This window comes from Procambarus clarkii, chromosome 2, assembly GCF_040958095.1.
Source record: "Procambarus clarkii isolate CNS0578487 chromosome 2, FALCON_Pclarkii_2.0, whole genome shotgun sequence".
Taxonomy (NCBI): domain Eukaryota; kingdom Metazoa; phylum Arthropoda; class Malacostraca; order Decapoda; family Cambaridae; genus Procambarus; species Procambarus clarkii.
In genome coordinates, this window is record NC_091151.1 from 26177709 (window position 1) to 26192962 (window position 15254).

Consider the following 15254-nt stretch of genomic DNA (forward strand, 5'->3'; position numbering starts at 1 on the left):
TCTTCTGAGGAGAGCTGTAGTTCTTCTGAGTGGAGCTGTGGTTCTTCTGAGGGGAGCTATGGGTCTCCTAAGAACAGCTTTCGTTCTCCTGAGGGGAGCTCTGGTTCTCCTGAAGGGAGCTGTGGTTCTTCCTGGGGGAGCTATGGGTCTCCTAAGAACAGCATTTGTTCTTCTGAGGGGAGCTGTGGGTTTCCTTAGAACTACTTTTGTTCTTCTGAAAGGAGCTGTGGGTCTTCTGAGGGGAGCTGTGGTTTTTCTGAGGGGAGCTCTGGTTCTCCTGAGCGGAGCTGTGGTTCTCCCGAGGAAACTCTGGTTCTTGTTTGGGGAGTTCTGGTTCGCCTGAGAGGAGCTCTAGCTCCCATGTGAGAGCTCTGGTTCGCCTGATCAGAGCACCGGTTGTACCCCTCTTCACGGTAACCAATAATTGTTCACCACAGTGGTCTCTTATTATATTACATTAACCAAATAATATTTCAATATTTGATATATTTTACTAAAGAGAAGGTCTAGAATATATTAAACTTCTCTCGTCTATGTTCCTAAATACTGAAGAAAAGATCAAAAGATGTGAACATTATGTATCCACTGTAGCAAGTATAGTTATATGACATATAACTATGTCACAATGTAACCATGGTAGCAAGTACAGTTATATGACATATAACTATATATGTCGCAATGATACCACTGTAACAAGTATACTTATATGACATATAACTATATATGTCACAATGTGACCACTGTAGCAAGTATAGTTATATGACGTATAACTATATATGTCACAATGTGACCACTGTAGCAAGTATAGTTATATGACATATAACTATATATGTCACAATGTGACCACTGTAGCAGGTATAGTTATATGACGTATAACTATATATGTCACAATGTGACCACTGTAGCAAGTATAGTTATATGACGTATAACTATATACGTCACAATGTGACCACTGTAGCAAGTATAGTTATATGATGTATAACTATATATGTCACAATGTGACCACTGTAGCAAGTATAGTTATATGACATATAACTATATATGTCACAATGTGACCACTGTAGCAAGTATAGTTATATGACATATAACTATATATGTCACAATGTGACCACTGTAGCAAGTATAGTTATATGACATATAACTATATATGTCACAATGTGACCACTGTAGCAAGTATAGTTATATGACGTATAACTATATATGTCACAATGTGACCACTGTAGCAAGTATAGTTATATGACGTATAACTATATATGTCACAATGTGACCACTGTAACAAGTATACTTATATGATTAATTTCTTATATAAAAATCTGAAGGAAGTAAGCACTATTTAAGAAGTTTTGTCCAATATAGGATATAATAGTGTTTAGGAAACTGGCTAAAACGGTAGTGGTGTTGTTGTGAGGTTGTGGTGATGTTGTTGTGATGTTGTTATGTTGTGATGTTGTGAGGTTGTAGTGATGTTGTGATGTTGTGAGGTTGTGATGTTGTTGTGAGGTTGTGAGGTTGTGGTGATGTTGTTGTGAGGTTGTAGTGATGTTGTTGTGAGGTTGTGATGTTGTTGTGAGGTTGTGGTGATGTTGTTGTGATGTTGTTGTGATGTTGTTGTGAGGATGTGGTGATGTTGTTGTGATGTTGTGATGTTGTTGTAAGGTTGTTGTGATGTTATGTTGTTGTTGTGAGGTTGTTGTGATGTTGTTGTGATGTTGTTGTGATGTTGTGATGTTGTTGTGATGGTGTGAGGTTGTGGTGATGTTGTGATGTTATTGTGATGTTGTTGTTAGGTGGTTGTGATGTTGTGATGTTGTTGTGAGGTTGTGGTGATGTTGTTGTGATGTTGTTGTGGTGATGCTGTGATGCTGTTGTGATGTTGTGAGGTTGTTGTGATGTTGTGGTGTTGTAGTGATGTTGTGATGTTGTGATGTTGTGATGTTGTTGTGATGTTGTGATGTTATGTTGTGATGTTGTGATGTTGTGATGTTGTTGTGATGTTGTGAGGTTGTTGTGATGTTGTGGTGTTGTAGTGATGTTGTGATGCTGTTGTGATGTTGTGATGTTGTTGTGATGTTGTGTTGTTGTGTTGTGATGTTGTGGTGATGTTGTTGTGATGTTGTTTTAATGTTCATGTGATGTTGTTGTGATGTTGTAGTGATGTTGTGATGTTGTAGTGATGTTGTGATGTTGTAGTGATGTTGTGATTTCGTAGTGATGCTGTTGTGATGTTGTGATGTTGTTGTGATGTTGTAGTGATGTTGCAATGTTGAAGTGATGTTGTTGGGATGTTGTAGTAATGTTGTTTTGGTGTTGTTTTGATGTTGTTGTGATGTTGTAGTGATGTTGTGATGTTGTAGTGATGTTGTTGTGATATTGTGATGTTGTGGTGACGCTGTTGTGATGTTGTTGAGATCTTGTAGTGATGTTAAGATGTTGTAGTGATGTTGTTGGGATGTTGTAGTGATGTTGTTGTGATGTTGTAGTGATGTTGTGATGTTGTAGTGATGTTGTGATGTTGTTGTGATGTGATGTTGTTGTGATGTTGTTGTGATGTTGTTATGATGTTGTTGTGATGTTGTGATGTTGTTGGGAGGTTGTTGTGATGTGTTTGTGATGTTGTGATGTTGTTGTGAGGTTGTTGAGATGTGGTTGTAATGTTGTGATGTTGTTGTGAAGTTGTTGTGATGTTGTTGTGAGGTTGTGATGTTGTTGTGATGTTGTTGTGATGTTGTTGTGAAGTTGTTGTGATGTTGTTGTGAGGTTGTTGTGATGTTGTTGTGATGTTGCAGTGATGTTGCAGTGATGTTGTTGTGATGTTGTGATGTTGTTGTGATGTTGTTCTAATGTTGTAGTGATGTTGTGATGTTGTAGTTCTGTTGTTGTGATGTTGTTGTGATTTTGTGATGTTGTAGTGATGTTGTTGTGATGTTGTTGTGATGTTGTTGTGATGTTGTTGTGATGTTGTTGTGAGGTTGTGATGTTGTTGTGATGTTGTTGTGATTTTGTGATGTTGTAGTGATGTTGTGATGTTGTTGTGTTGTTGTGATGTTGTTGTGATGTTGTGATGTTATGTTGTGATGTTGTTGTGATGTTGTGATGTTGTTGTGATGTTGTGAGGTTGTTGTGATGTTGTGGTGTTGTAGTGATGTTGTGATGCTGTTGTGATGTTGTGATGTTGTTGTGATGTTGTGATGTTGTGTTGTGATGTTGTGGTGATGTTGTTGTGATGTTGTTTTAATGTTCATGTGATGTTGTTGTGATGTTGTAGTGATGTTGTGATGTTGTAGTGATGTTGTGATGTTGTAGTGATGTTGTGATTTTGTAGTGATGCTGTTGTGATGTTGTGATGTTGTTGTGATGTTGTAGTGATGTTGCAATGTTGAAGTGATGTTGTTGGGATGTTGTAGTAATGTTGTTTTGGTGTTGTTTTGATGTTGTTGTGATGTTGTAGTGATGTTGTGATGTTGTAGTGATGTTGTTGTGATATTGTGATGTTGTGGTGACGCTGTTGTGATGTTGTTGAGATCTTGTAGTGATGTTAAGATGTTGTAGTGATGTTGTTGGGATGTTGTAGTGATGTTATTGTGATGTTGTAGTGATGTTGTGATGTTGTAGTGATGTTGTGATGTTGTTGTGATGTGATGTTGTTGTGATGTTGTTGTGATGTTGTTATGATGTTGTTGTGATGTTGTGATGTTGTTGGGAGGTTGTTGTGATGTGTTTGTGATGTTGTGATGTTGTTGTGAGGTTGTTGAGATGTGGTTGTAATGTTGTGATGTTGTTGTGAAGTTGTTGTGATGTTGTTGTGAGGTTGTGATGTTGTTGTGATGTTGTTGTGATGTTGTTGTGAAGTTGTTGTGATGTTGTTGTGAGGTTGTTGTGATGTTGTTGTGATGTTGCAGTGATGTTGCAGTGATGTTGTTGTGATGTTGTGATGTTGTTGTGATGTTGTTCTAATGTTGTAGTGATGTTGTGATGTTGTAGTTCTGTTGTTGTGATGTTGTTGTGATTTTGTGATGTTGTAGTGATGTTGTTGTGATGTTGTTGTGATGTTGTTGTGATGTTGTTGTGATGTTGTTGTGAGGTTGTGATGTTGTTGTGATGTTGTTGTGATTTTGTGATGTTGTAGTGATGTTGTTGTGATGTTGTTGTGAGGTTGTGATGTTGTTACGATATGATGTTGTTGTGATGTTGTAGTGATGTTGTAATGTTGTAGTGATGTTGTTGTGATGTTGTTGTGATGTTGTAGTGATGTTGTTGGGATGTTGTAGTGATGTTGTTGTGATGTTGTAGTGATGTTGTTGTGATGTTGTAGTGATGTTGTTGTGATGTTGTAGTGATGATGTTGTGATGTTGTGATATTGTAGTGATGTTGTAGTAATGTTGTTGTGATGTTGTGATGTTGTGTTGTGATGTACTGATGTTGTTGTGATGTTGTACTAATGTTGTGATGTTGTTGTGAGGTTGTTGTGATGTTGTTGTGATGTTGTGATGCTGTAGTGATGTTGTTGTGATGTGGTTGTGATGTTGTTGTGATGTTGTGATGTTGTTGTGATGTTGTAGTGATGTTGTTGTGATGTTGTGATGTTGTAGTGATGTTGTTGTGAAGTTGTGATATTGTTGTGAGGTTGTTGTGATGTTCTGATGTTGTGATGTTGTTCTGATGTTGTAGTGATGTTGTTGTGATGTTGTGATATTGTTGTGAGGTTTTTGTGATGTTGTGATGTTGTTGTGATGTGGTTGTGATGTTGTTGTGATGTTGTTGTGATGTTGTAGTGATGTTGTTGTGATATTGTTGTGAGGTTGTTGTGATGTTGTTCTGATGTTGTGATGTTGTTCTGATGTTGTGATGTTGTGATGTTGTAGTGATGTTGTAGTGATGTTATTGTGATGTTGTAGTGATGTTGTTGTGATGTTTGTGATGTTGTTGTGATGTTGTGATGTTGTGATGTTGTAGTGATGTTGTTGTGATGTTGTAGTGATGTTGTTGTGATGTGATGTTGTTGTGATGTTGTTGTGATGTTGTAGTGATTTTGTGATGTTGCAGTGATGTTGTTGTGATGTTGTAGTGATGTTGTTGTGATGTTGTAGTGATGTTGTGATGTTGTTGTGATGTTGTGATGTTTTGTTGTGATGTTGTTGTGATGTGGTGATTTTGTTTTGATGTTGTGATGGTGTTGTGATGTTGTTGTGATGTTGTAGTGATGTTGTGATGTTGTAATGATGTTGTTGTGATGTTGTTGTGATATTGTGATGTTGTTGTGATGTTGTAGTGATGTTGTGATGTTGTAGGGATGTTGTTGTGATGTAGTTGTGATGTTGTAGTGATGTTGTTGTGTTGTTGAGATATTGTGATGTTGTTGTGTTGTGATGTTGTAGTGATGTTGTTGTGATGTTGTTGTGATGTTGTAGTGATGTTCTTGTGTTGTTGAGATATTGTGATGTTCTTGTGTTGTGATGTTGCAGTGATGTTGTAGTGAGGTTGTTGTGAGGTTTTTATGTTGTTGTGATGTTGTGACGTTGTAGTGATGTTGTACTGAGGTTGTTGTGAGGTTGTTGTGAGGTTGTTGTGATGTTGTAGTGATTTGGTGTGATGTTGTTGTGATGTTGTAGTGATGTTGTAGTGATGGTGTAGTGATGTTGTTTTGATGTTGTAGTGATGTTGTTGTGATGTTGTTGTGATGTTGTTGTGAAGTTGTAGTGATGTTGTTGTGATGTTGTTGTGATGTTGTAATGTTGCAGTGATGTTGTTGTGATGTTGTAATGATGTTGTTGTGATGTTGTTGGGAGGTTATTGTGATGTTGTAGTGATGTTGTTGTGATGTTGTGATTTTGTAGTGATATTGTTGTCATGTTGTGATGTTGTGATGTTGTTGTCATGTTGTGATGTTGTTGTGATGTTGTTATGATGTTGTAGTGATGCTGTAGTGATGTTGTTGTGATGTTGTAGTGATGTTGTTGTGATGTTGTAGTGATGTTGTTGTGATGTTGTAGTGATGTTGTTGTTATGTTGTTGTGATGATGTGATGTTGTTGTGATGATGTGATGTTGTAGTGAAGTTGTTGTGATGTTGTAGTGCTGTTGTTGTGATGTTGTAGTGATGTTGTTGTGATGTGATATTGTAGTGATGTTGTAGTAATGTTGTAGTAATGTTGTTGTGATGTTGTGATGTTGTGTTTTGATGTACTGGTGTTGTTGTGATGTTGTACTAATGTTGTGATGTTGTTGTGAGGTTGTTGTGATGTTGTTGTGATGTTGTGATGTTGTAGTGATGTTGTTGTGATGTGGTTGTGATGTTGTTGTGATGATGTGATGTTGTAGTGGTGATGTTGTGATGTTGTGATATTGTTGTGATGTTGTAGTGATGTTGTTGTGATGTTGTGATGTTGTTCTGATGTTGTAGTGATGTTGTTGTGAAGTTGTGATATTGTTGTGAGGTTGTTCTGATGTTGTTCTGATGTTGTGATGTTGTTCTGATGTTGTGATGTTGTTGTGATGTTGTAGTGATGTTGTAGTGATGTTGTAGTGATGTTATTGTGATGTTGTAGTGATGTTGTTTTGATGATGTTTTGATGTTTGTGATATTGTTGTGATGTTGTGATGTTGTTGTGATGTTGTAATGTTGTAGTGATGTTGTTGTGATGTTGTAGTGATGTTGTTGTGATGTGATGTTTTTGTGATGTTGTAGTGATGTTGTGATGTTGCAGTGATGTTGTTGTGATGTTGTAGTGATGTTGTTGTGATGTTGTAGTGATGTTGTGTTGTTGTTGTGATGTTGTGATGTTGTTTTGTTGTGATGTTGTTGTGATGTGGTGATTTTGTTTTGATGTTGTGATGGTGTTGTGATGTTGTTGTGATGTTGTAGTGATGTTGTGATGTTGTAATGATGTTGTTGTGATGTTGTTGTGATATTGTGATGTTGTTGTGATGTTGTAGTGATGTTGTGATGTTGTAGGGATGTTGTTGTGATGTTGTTGTGATGTTGTAGTGATGTTGTTGTGTTGTTGAGATATTGTGATGTTGTTGTGTTGTGATGTTGTAGTGATGTTGTTGTGATGTTGTTGTGATGTTGTAATGATGTTCTTGTGTTGTTGAGATATTGTGATGTTGTTGTGTTGTGATGTTGCAGTGATGTTGTAGTGAGCTTAATGTGAGGTTTTTATGTTGTTGTGATGTTGTGACGTTGTAGTGATGTTGTACTGAGGTTGTTGTGAGGTTGTTGTGAGGTTGTTGTGATGTTGTAGTGATGTTGTTGTGATGTTGTTGTGATGTTGTAGTGATGTTGTAGTGATGGTGTAGTGATGTTGTTTTGATGTTGTAGTGATGTTGTTGTGATGTTGTTGTGATGTTGTTGTGAAGTTGTAGTGATGTTGTTGTGATGTTGTTGTGATGTTATGATGTTGTAGTGATGTTGTTGTGATGTTGTGATGTTGTAATGTTGCAGTGATGTTGTTGTGATGTTGTAATGATGTTGTTGTGATGTTGTGATGTTGTTGGGAGGTTGTTGTGATGTTGTTGTGATGTTGTTGTGATGTTGTGATTTTGTAGTGATATTGTTGTCATGTTGTGATGTTGTGATGTTGTTGTGATGTTGTGATGTTGTTGTGATGTTGTTGTGATGTTGTAGTGATGTTGTAGTGATGTTGTTGTGATGTTGTAGTGATGTTGTTGTATTGTTGTAGTGATGTTGTTGTGATGTTGTTGTGATGATGTGATGTTGTGATGATGTGATGTTGTAGTGAAGTTGTTGTGATGTTGTAGTCATGTTGTTGTGATGTTTTTGTGATATTATGGTGATGTTGTGATGTTGTGATGTTGTAGTGATGTTGTTGTGATATTGTTGTGATGTTTTTGTGATGTTTTTGTGATGTTTTTGTGATGTTTTTGTGATGTTGTTGTGATGTAGTGATGTTGCTGTGATGTTGTGATGTTGTTGTGGTGTTGCATTGATGTTGTTGTGATATTGTAGTGATGTTGTTGTGATGTTGTTGTGATGTTGTAGTGATGTTGTTGTGATGTTGTAGTGATGTTGTAGTGATGTTGTGATGTTGTAGTGATGTTGTGATGATGTGATGTTGTAATGATGTTGTAGTGATGTTGTTGTGATGTTGTTGTGATGTTGTGATGTTGTTGTGATGTGATGTTGTTGTGATGTTGTGATGTTGTTGTGATGTTGTTGTGATGTTGTAGTGATGTTGTTGTGATGTTGTAGTGATGTTGTAGTGATGTTGTGATGTTGTAGTGATGTTGTGATGATGTGATGATTTGATGTTGTAATGATGTTGTAGTGATGTTGTAATGATGTTGTTGTGATGTTGTGAGGTTGAGGGAGCCGGTCGGCCGAGCGGACATCACGCTGGACTTGTGATACTGTGGTCCTTGGTTCGATCCCAGGCGCCGGAGATTAACAATGGGCAGAGTTTCTTTCGCCCTATGCCCTTATTACCTGGCAGTAAATAGGTACCTGGGTATTAATCAGCTGTCACGGGCTGCTTCCTGGGGGGTGGAGGCCTGGTCGAGGACCGGGCAGCGGGGACGCTAAAAGCCCCGAAATCATCTCAAGATAACCTCAAGAAGATGTTGTAGTGATGTTTTTGTGATGTTGTTGTGATGTTGTGATGTTGTTGGGATGTTGATGTGATGGTGTAGTGATGGTGTAGTGATGTTGTAGTGATGTTGTTGTGATGTTGTTGTGATGTTATTGTGATGTTGTAGTGATGTTGTGATGTTGTGTCCTGTACAGGCAGGTGAGCATCATGGCGGGACTGTACTTGCTGACTCTCCTGGCGACGGTGGTGGCCGCTGGCACTCAAGCGCTGGGTGAGTACATGCTGATGTGCCGGTGGCACTCAAGCGCTGGGTGAGTACATGCTGATGTGCCGGTGGCACTCAAGCGCTGGGTGAGCACATGCTGATATGCCGGTGGGACTCAAGCTCTGGGTGAGTACATGCTGATGTGCCGGTGGCACTCAAGCGCTGGGTGAGTACATGCTGATGTGCCGCTGGCACTCAAGCGCTGGGTGAGTACATGCTGATGTGCCGCTGGCACTCAAGCGCTGGTTGAGTACACGCTAAGGTGCCAGTAATAAGTGTACACTTGGTGGTGGACTGAGGCCTCTCAACCTCAACAAGGTTACCACTATATATTACACACCAGTAGTGTAAACCCGGACAAGTACCGACCATCGGAAAAAAACAAACGGCCGGTACTTGTCCGGGTTTACACTACTCACACCAACCTTCACGTGGAGCATAGTTTACCCGTGAGGTGATGAGGTCAACCCAGTAGCCAAATGTACCTCATGTTGTTAATTACTGCCAGACCTGTTGTTAGTGAGAGTTACCAGACCTGTTGTTAGTGAGAGTAGCCAGACCTGTTGTTAGTGAGAGTTACCAGATCTGTTGTTAGTGAGAGTAGCCAGACCTGTTGTTAGTGAGAGTTACCAGACCTGTTGTTAGTGAGAGTAGCCAGACCTGTTGTTAGTGACAGTAGCCAGACCTGTTGTTAGTGACAGTAGCCAGATCTGTTGTTAGTGAGAGTTGATAGACCTGTTGTTAGTGACAGTAGCCAGATCTGTTGTTAGTGAGAGTAGCCAGATCTATTAGTATTGAGAGTTGCCAGATCTGTTGTTAGTGAGAATAGCCAGTTCTGTTGTTAGTGAGAGTTGCCAGATCTGCTGTTAGTGAGAATAGCCAGATCTGTTGTTAGTGAGAGTTGCCAGATCTGTTGTTAGTGAGAATAGCCAGACCTGTTGTTAGTGAGAGTTGCCAGATCTGTTGTTAGTGAGAATAGCCAGACCTGTTGTTAGTGAAAGTTGCTAGATCTGCTGTTAGTGAGAATAGTCAGATCTGTTGTTAGTGAGAGTTGCCAGATCTGTTGTTAGCGAGAGTAGCCAGATCTGTTGTTAGTGAGAGTTGCCAGACCTGTTGTTAGTGAGAGTAGCCAGATCTGTTGTTAGTGAGAATAGCCAGACCTGTTGTTAGTGAGAGTTGCCAGATCTGTTGTTAGTGAGAGTAGCCAGACCTGTTGTTAGTGAGAGTAGCCAGATCTATTAGTATTGAGAGTAGCCAGATCTATTAGTATTGAGAGTAGCCAGATCTGTTAGTATTGAGAGTAGCCAGATCTATTAGTATTGAGAGTAGCCAGATCTGTTGGTATTGAGAGTAGCCAGATCTATTAGTATTGAGAGTGGCCAGTTCTGTAGCTATTGAGAGATACCACAATATTATCGTCATTTAACTGAAGATGGTTAATGCTGCCACATGATAATATTCAGTAGGTCTGTAATAAATATTAAAACTGCTGAATGATAAGACTTGAAGCACACTCTAGCACCACTCAATATGTTGCGACAGCTGCCTGCGTCCTCGCTCCGGCCTGCGACCAGTTGACGCAGCCCCCTGACGCAAGGTGCTGCCTTGTCAACTTCCCAGGTGAGGTAACTCCTCTCTCCAGGTGAGGTAACTCCTCTCTCCAGCTGCAGGTGAGGGAACTCCTCTCTCCGGGTGAGGTAACTCATCTCTCCAGGTGCAGGTGAGGTAACTCCTCTCTCCAGGTGCAGATGAGGTAGCTCCTCTCTCTAGGTGAGGAAACTCCTCTCTGTAGGTGAGGTAACTCCTCTCTGTAGATGAGGTAACTCCTCCAGGAGAGGTAACTCCTCTCTCCAGGTGAGGTAACTCATCTCTCCAGGTGCAGATGAGGTAACTCCTCTCTCTAGGTGAGGTAACTCCTCTCTCTAGGTGAGGTAACTCCTCTCTCTAGGTGAGGTAACTCCTCTCTCCAGGTGAAGTAACTCATCTCTCCAGGTGCAGGTGAGGTAACTCCTCTCTCCAGGTGAGGTAACTCATATCTCCAGGTGCAGGTGAGGTAACTCCTCTCTCCAGGTGAGGTAACTCCTCTCTCTAGGTGAGGTAACTCCTCTCTCCAGGTGAAGTAACTCATCTCTCCAGGTGCAGGTGAGGTAACTCCTCTCTCCAGGTGAGGTAACTCATCTCTCCAGGTGCAGGTGAGGTAACTCCTCTCTCCATGTCCACGGCACCTCCACTGCTTTGTACACTTACAAGACTCTACTTTCCTCATTACATCACTTTTATAAAGTTAAAGGTCCCTAAGTATTTTGAGAATTCAGACTAACAAAAAGAACACAGAACATAAAATGTCAATTCCTCAAAATTTGTTACCCACTTATTATCATTAAAATAACCTAAATTTCATAATTTTTAAAGCACGAATGAAATCACTTATATTTATGCACTTAAGTGAGTGAAGTAAAAAAACAGGGAGTTACTTGGCCAGCTGTGACAACTATCTCTCATTTCCTCATTTGGCGTCCTGGTAGTAACAGTAGTTGGTGTCCTGGTAGTAACAGTTGGTGTCCTGGTAGTAACAGTTGGTGTCCTGGTAGTAACAGTTGGTGTCCTGGTAGTAACAGTTGGTGTCCTGGTAGTAACAGTTGGTGTCCTGGTAGTAACAGTTGGTGTCCTGGTAGTAACAGCTGGTGTCCTGGTAGTAACAGTTGGTGTCCTGGTAGTAACAGTTGGTGTCCTGGTAGTAACAGTAGTTGGTGTCCTGGTAGTAACAGTTGGTGTCCTGGTAGTAACAGTTAGTGTCCTGGTAGTAACAGTTGGTGTCCTGGTAGTAACAGTTGGTGTCCTGGTAGTAACAGTTGGTGTCCTGGTAGTAACAGTTGGTGTCCTGGTAGTAACAGTTGGTGTCCTGGTAGTAACAGTTGGTGTCCTGGTAGTAACAGTTGGTGTCCTGGTAGTAACAGTTGGTGTCCTGGTAGTAACAGTTGGTGTCCTGGTTGTAACAGTTGGTGTCCTGGTAGTAACAGTTGGTGTCCTGGTAGTAACAGTTGGTGTCCTGGTAGTAACAGTTGGTGTCCTGGTAGTAACAGTTGGTGTCCTGGTAGTAACAGTTGGTGTCCTGGTAGTAACAGTTGGTGTCCTGGTAGTAACAGTTGGTGTCCTGGTAGTAACAGTTGGTGTCCTGGTAGTAACAGTTGGTGTCCTGGTAGTAACAGTTGGTGTCCTGGTAGTAACAGTAGTTGGTGTCCTGGTAGTAACAGTTGGTGTCCTGGTAGTAACAGTTAGTGTCCTGGTAGTAACAGTTGGTGTCCTGGTAGTAACAGTTGGTGTCCTGGTAGTAACAGTTGGTGTCCTGATAGTAACAGTTAGTGTCCTGGTAGTAACAGTTGGTGTCCTGGTAGTAACAGTTGGTGTCCTGGTAGTAACAGTTGGTGTCCTGGTAGTAACGGTAGTTGGTGTCCTGGTAGTAACAGTTGGTGTCCTGGTGTAACACGGGGAAGGTGTTCTCGAATGATCTTACCTGCCTTTTTCCCCTCTACCCGTATTCTTACTTTTTATTCTCTACCAAGGGACTCCAAAACTTTTACTAAAGCCGACTCCACGCCACGTGGTCCTAAGACGATTGACCGACTTAGGATTCTACAACCCGTATGACGTGACCTAGGCTTTGAGCAAAACCCTAGAATCGCCTCCACCGCCACCACCAGACCAGTAACACTGAGCAATGATCGAGGTCTGGATCGATCATGCTAATTAATCAACCTTGGGGCTTGATCCCCACTATAACCGATACCCTTTAAGATCTTAAGTGTGGAATTAATTTAACGGGAATGATGAATTCCGATTCGATGTTAGAATCGGCGCCCAATTCAACTCTGCCTCGTGTGGACCACGTGACCAGGACAAGTCCACATAAATATAACATACACATGAAAATAATGAAAATGCCGATTATTAACTAATTAATTTATTAAAAGAAAAACTAAAACAAAATCTAAAGATGAGCACTCCCTATCAATCTACCACTCCCTATTTGGCAATGAATTGACTATCCCTATAAATAACAATAGCAACTATACCTCTATGTTGACCAGCTCAGATGTTAGGGCTGGTCTTGGGGGAGAGGTAAGATGGTTGACCTCTCCCAGTTGATCTCTGATCCCACACTAATCTCTCCTCGTCTGGTCTTCCCCAGACAAGAGCATTGTATCCTTCCGCATAGTCTAAGTTTTACCAAGTTACTAGCAAGGCTTAAGTTTAACAATTAACCCCTGTTTGTACTGAATTGATCCAGATTGGTTGAAATATTTTATTGAAGTTAAATTACACAAGCCTCTTAAGGAAGGCCTAATCCCGATCAAAAAATGGCTATTTAACCTTTGAGAAATTACTGAATGTGGAAACTGTTGACCTATGACCGCCAAGTCGCTGAGGTCACTTCCGCACTACTGCCTAGTTCTGGCTTCGTGACGTCACTGATGGTGACTTAACTCAAGTCTCCTAATAATTAGAATACTCTTGGTACTATAACCAGGAATATTATACAATACCATTTTAATACAAAATGAATAAAGGTTAATTTCTCTAAATAAGTGAATACTATAGAATGGTTCATTATACAAAACTATGAACAAAGATGTCCGCCATTTTGTGACTCAGACTTGCTAATCCCCAGAGGAATGCGCGTTGAGCGGTCAGGTCCTTACCCGACTTCTGGAACCTTCTGGATAATTCTTACAACAGCCTAGTTTGTTACAAACCCCCCCACACAAGCACTTAGTAAACCTTGTTAATTTGTTAAAAATAACGAGGTTTAGTATCCAAATCCACAATTCAACTCATGCCACAAACAAAAGCTAACCTAACTAATAAAATTTGACAATTATTTGAGTGTCCAACATCATCAACATGTTTAAATTCATAAATTTCTCAGCTGTAAACTGACAGCAATCCTCCGACATCAGGAAACATACATCCCATCCTTACTGACATAGCTAAATAACATGTCCCTACTCTACCATCAAAGACTAGCTATTAAAATCTCTTGGCTCTTCACTAGCCAAGTTCATGTGTCCTCTAGAGCCGGCCACACCGTGCTCAAACATAAACAAAGTTATATCTTCAGACTGAACTTTCAGTCATCCGGGAGCGTACTACTGAACTATCAAGTTCACATCCGTGTACCGACCACTCCCCACTCAATTTCAACCTTGACATGCTAAGGAACACACCTAACGTTTATTACATGTATCTAAAAATATAAAAACAAAATTCCTATACTATATCACAGGTTTCAGCTGACTGTACAGCCAAGTGTCCGCACTCACTGTAAGAGTGTCAATGTTTATATTGGTCCGCCTCTCCTGTGTTCAAACATTCTGAAAAAAATAGCACAACATAATTTTCCATAACCGTTTGTTCTGGGCTTAAACAATGTCACAGGGGCTTCGATTTTGATCAATGACCAATATATAGAGTAAAATTTTCATATATCACACCAGAATAATTATTTTAAATCTGTTTTTCAACATTTAAACAAAAGTGTCCAGATATTTTTTACACAGATGTTCAGAGCCAACTTTGTTTTTATCAATTGTTCATATTGAGTAATCGAGAAAAAAAAACCGATGCTGCTGGATGCTGAATGTAGTCGCTGACGATGACGATGTCAATCTTGCTTCTTCCCATGTGTAGACATCAATACCTGGTCCTCTTGTACTCCCATCCGGTACTCTTGAATGACGACAGAGTGTAGTAGAGCTGAGTGCCAAGTGACAGCTGTAGAATACTGTTACTTTGGCCATTGATCTTGCTCTCGACAGTCCACACGCCTTCATATCAATCACAGTTCACATGGCAGTCTTGATGTTAAACTTGACGGCGATGATGACCACAGCCGAGCAGGACTGGATGTACCAACGGTGTCTCTTAACAGGAGTGGTGTCAGAAGGTCGTAGAGGTGGGTTGCTTGTTTGCAGAACAGGTGAATCTCGTCTTCCATCATTGCTCACGTCATCCCAGACGTTTCTTGATGTCACCAGGTTACTAGGCCGTAAACACCAAGTGTGTATACCCTCGTACCGCCGACTTTAAGCCAAAGGAGACAATTTTGCGACCTTCTATTGGCGAGTCCCGGTACTCTGTAGGGAAACCGTACCTTCCACCTGTGACAGCCTTAGTTCCGCGTTCCTGTTGCTTCAGATGACGTAATCATTAATCTTCCGGCGAAATTCTTGAGTACTGCTACGTGCTTTCCATTTCTTGACCTCTCCTCCAACACTGCTGGAATGGCTGCAGTCTGGATGACGCAGCAGGTGGGTAGTTGTGGTCTCGAGACAGCTACCCCGGCGTTGTATGGCACCCCCGGTGACTGCTATATGTGGACAGCTCGCTGGTCCTGACAACCTCGTTAGTGACGTGAGGCGTCGGCCGGGTGACTCTTGGATAGT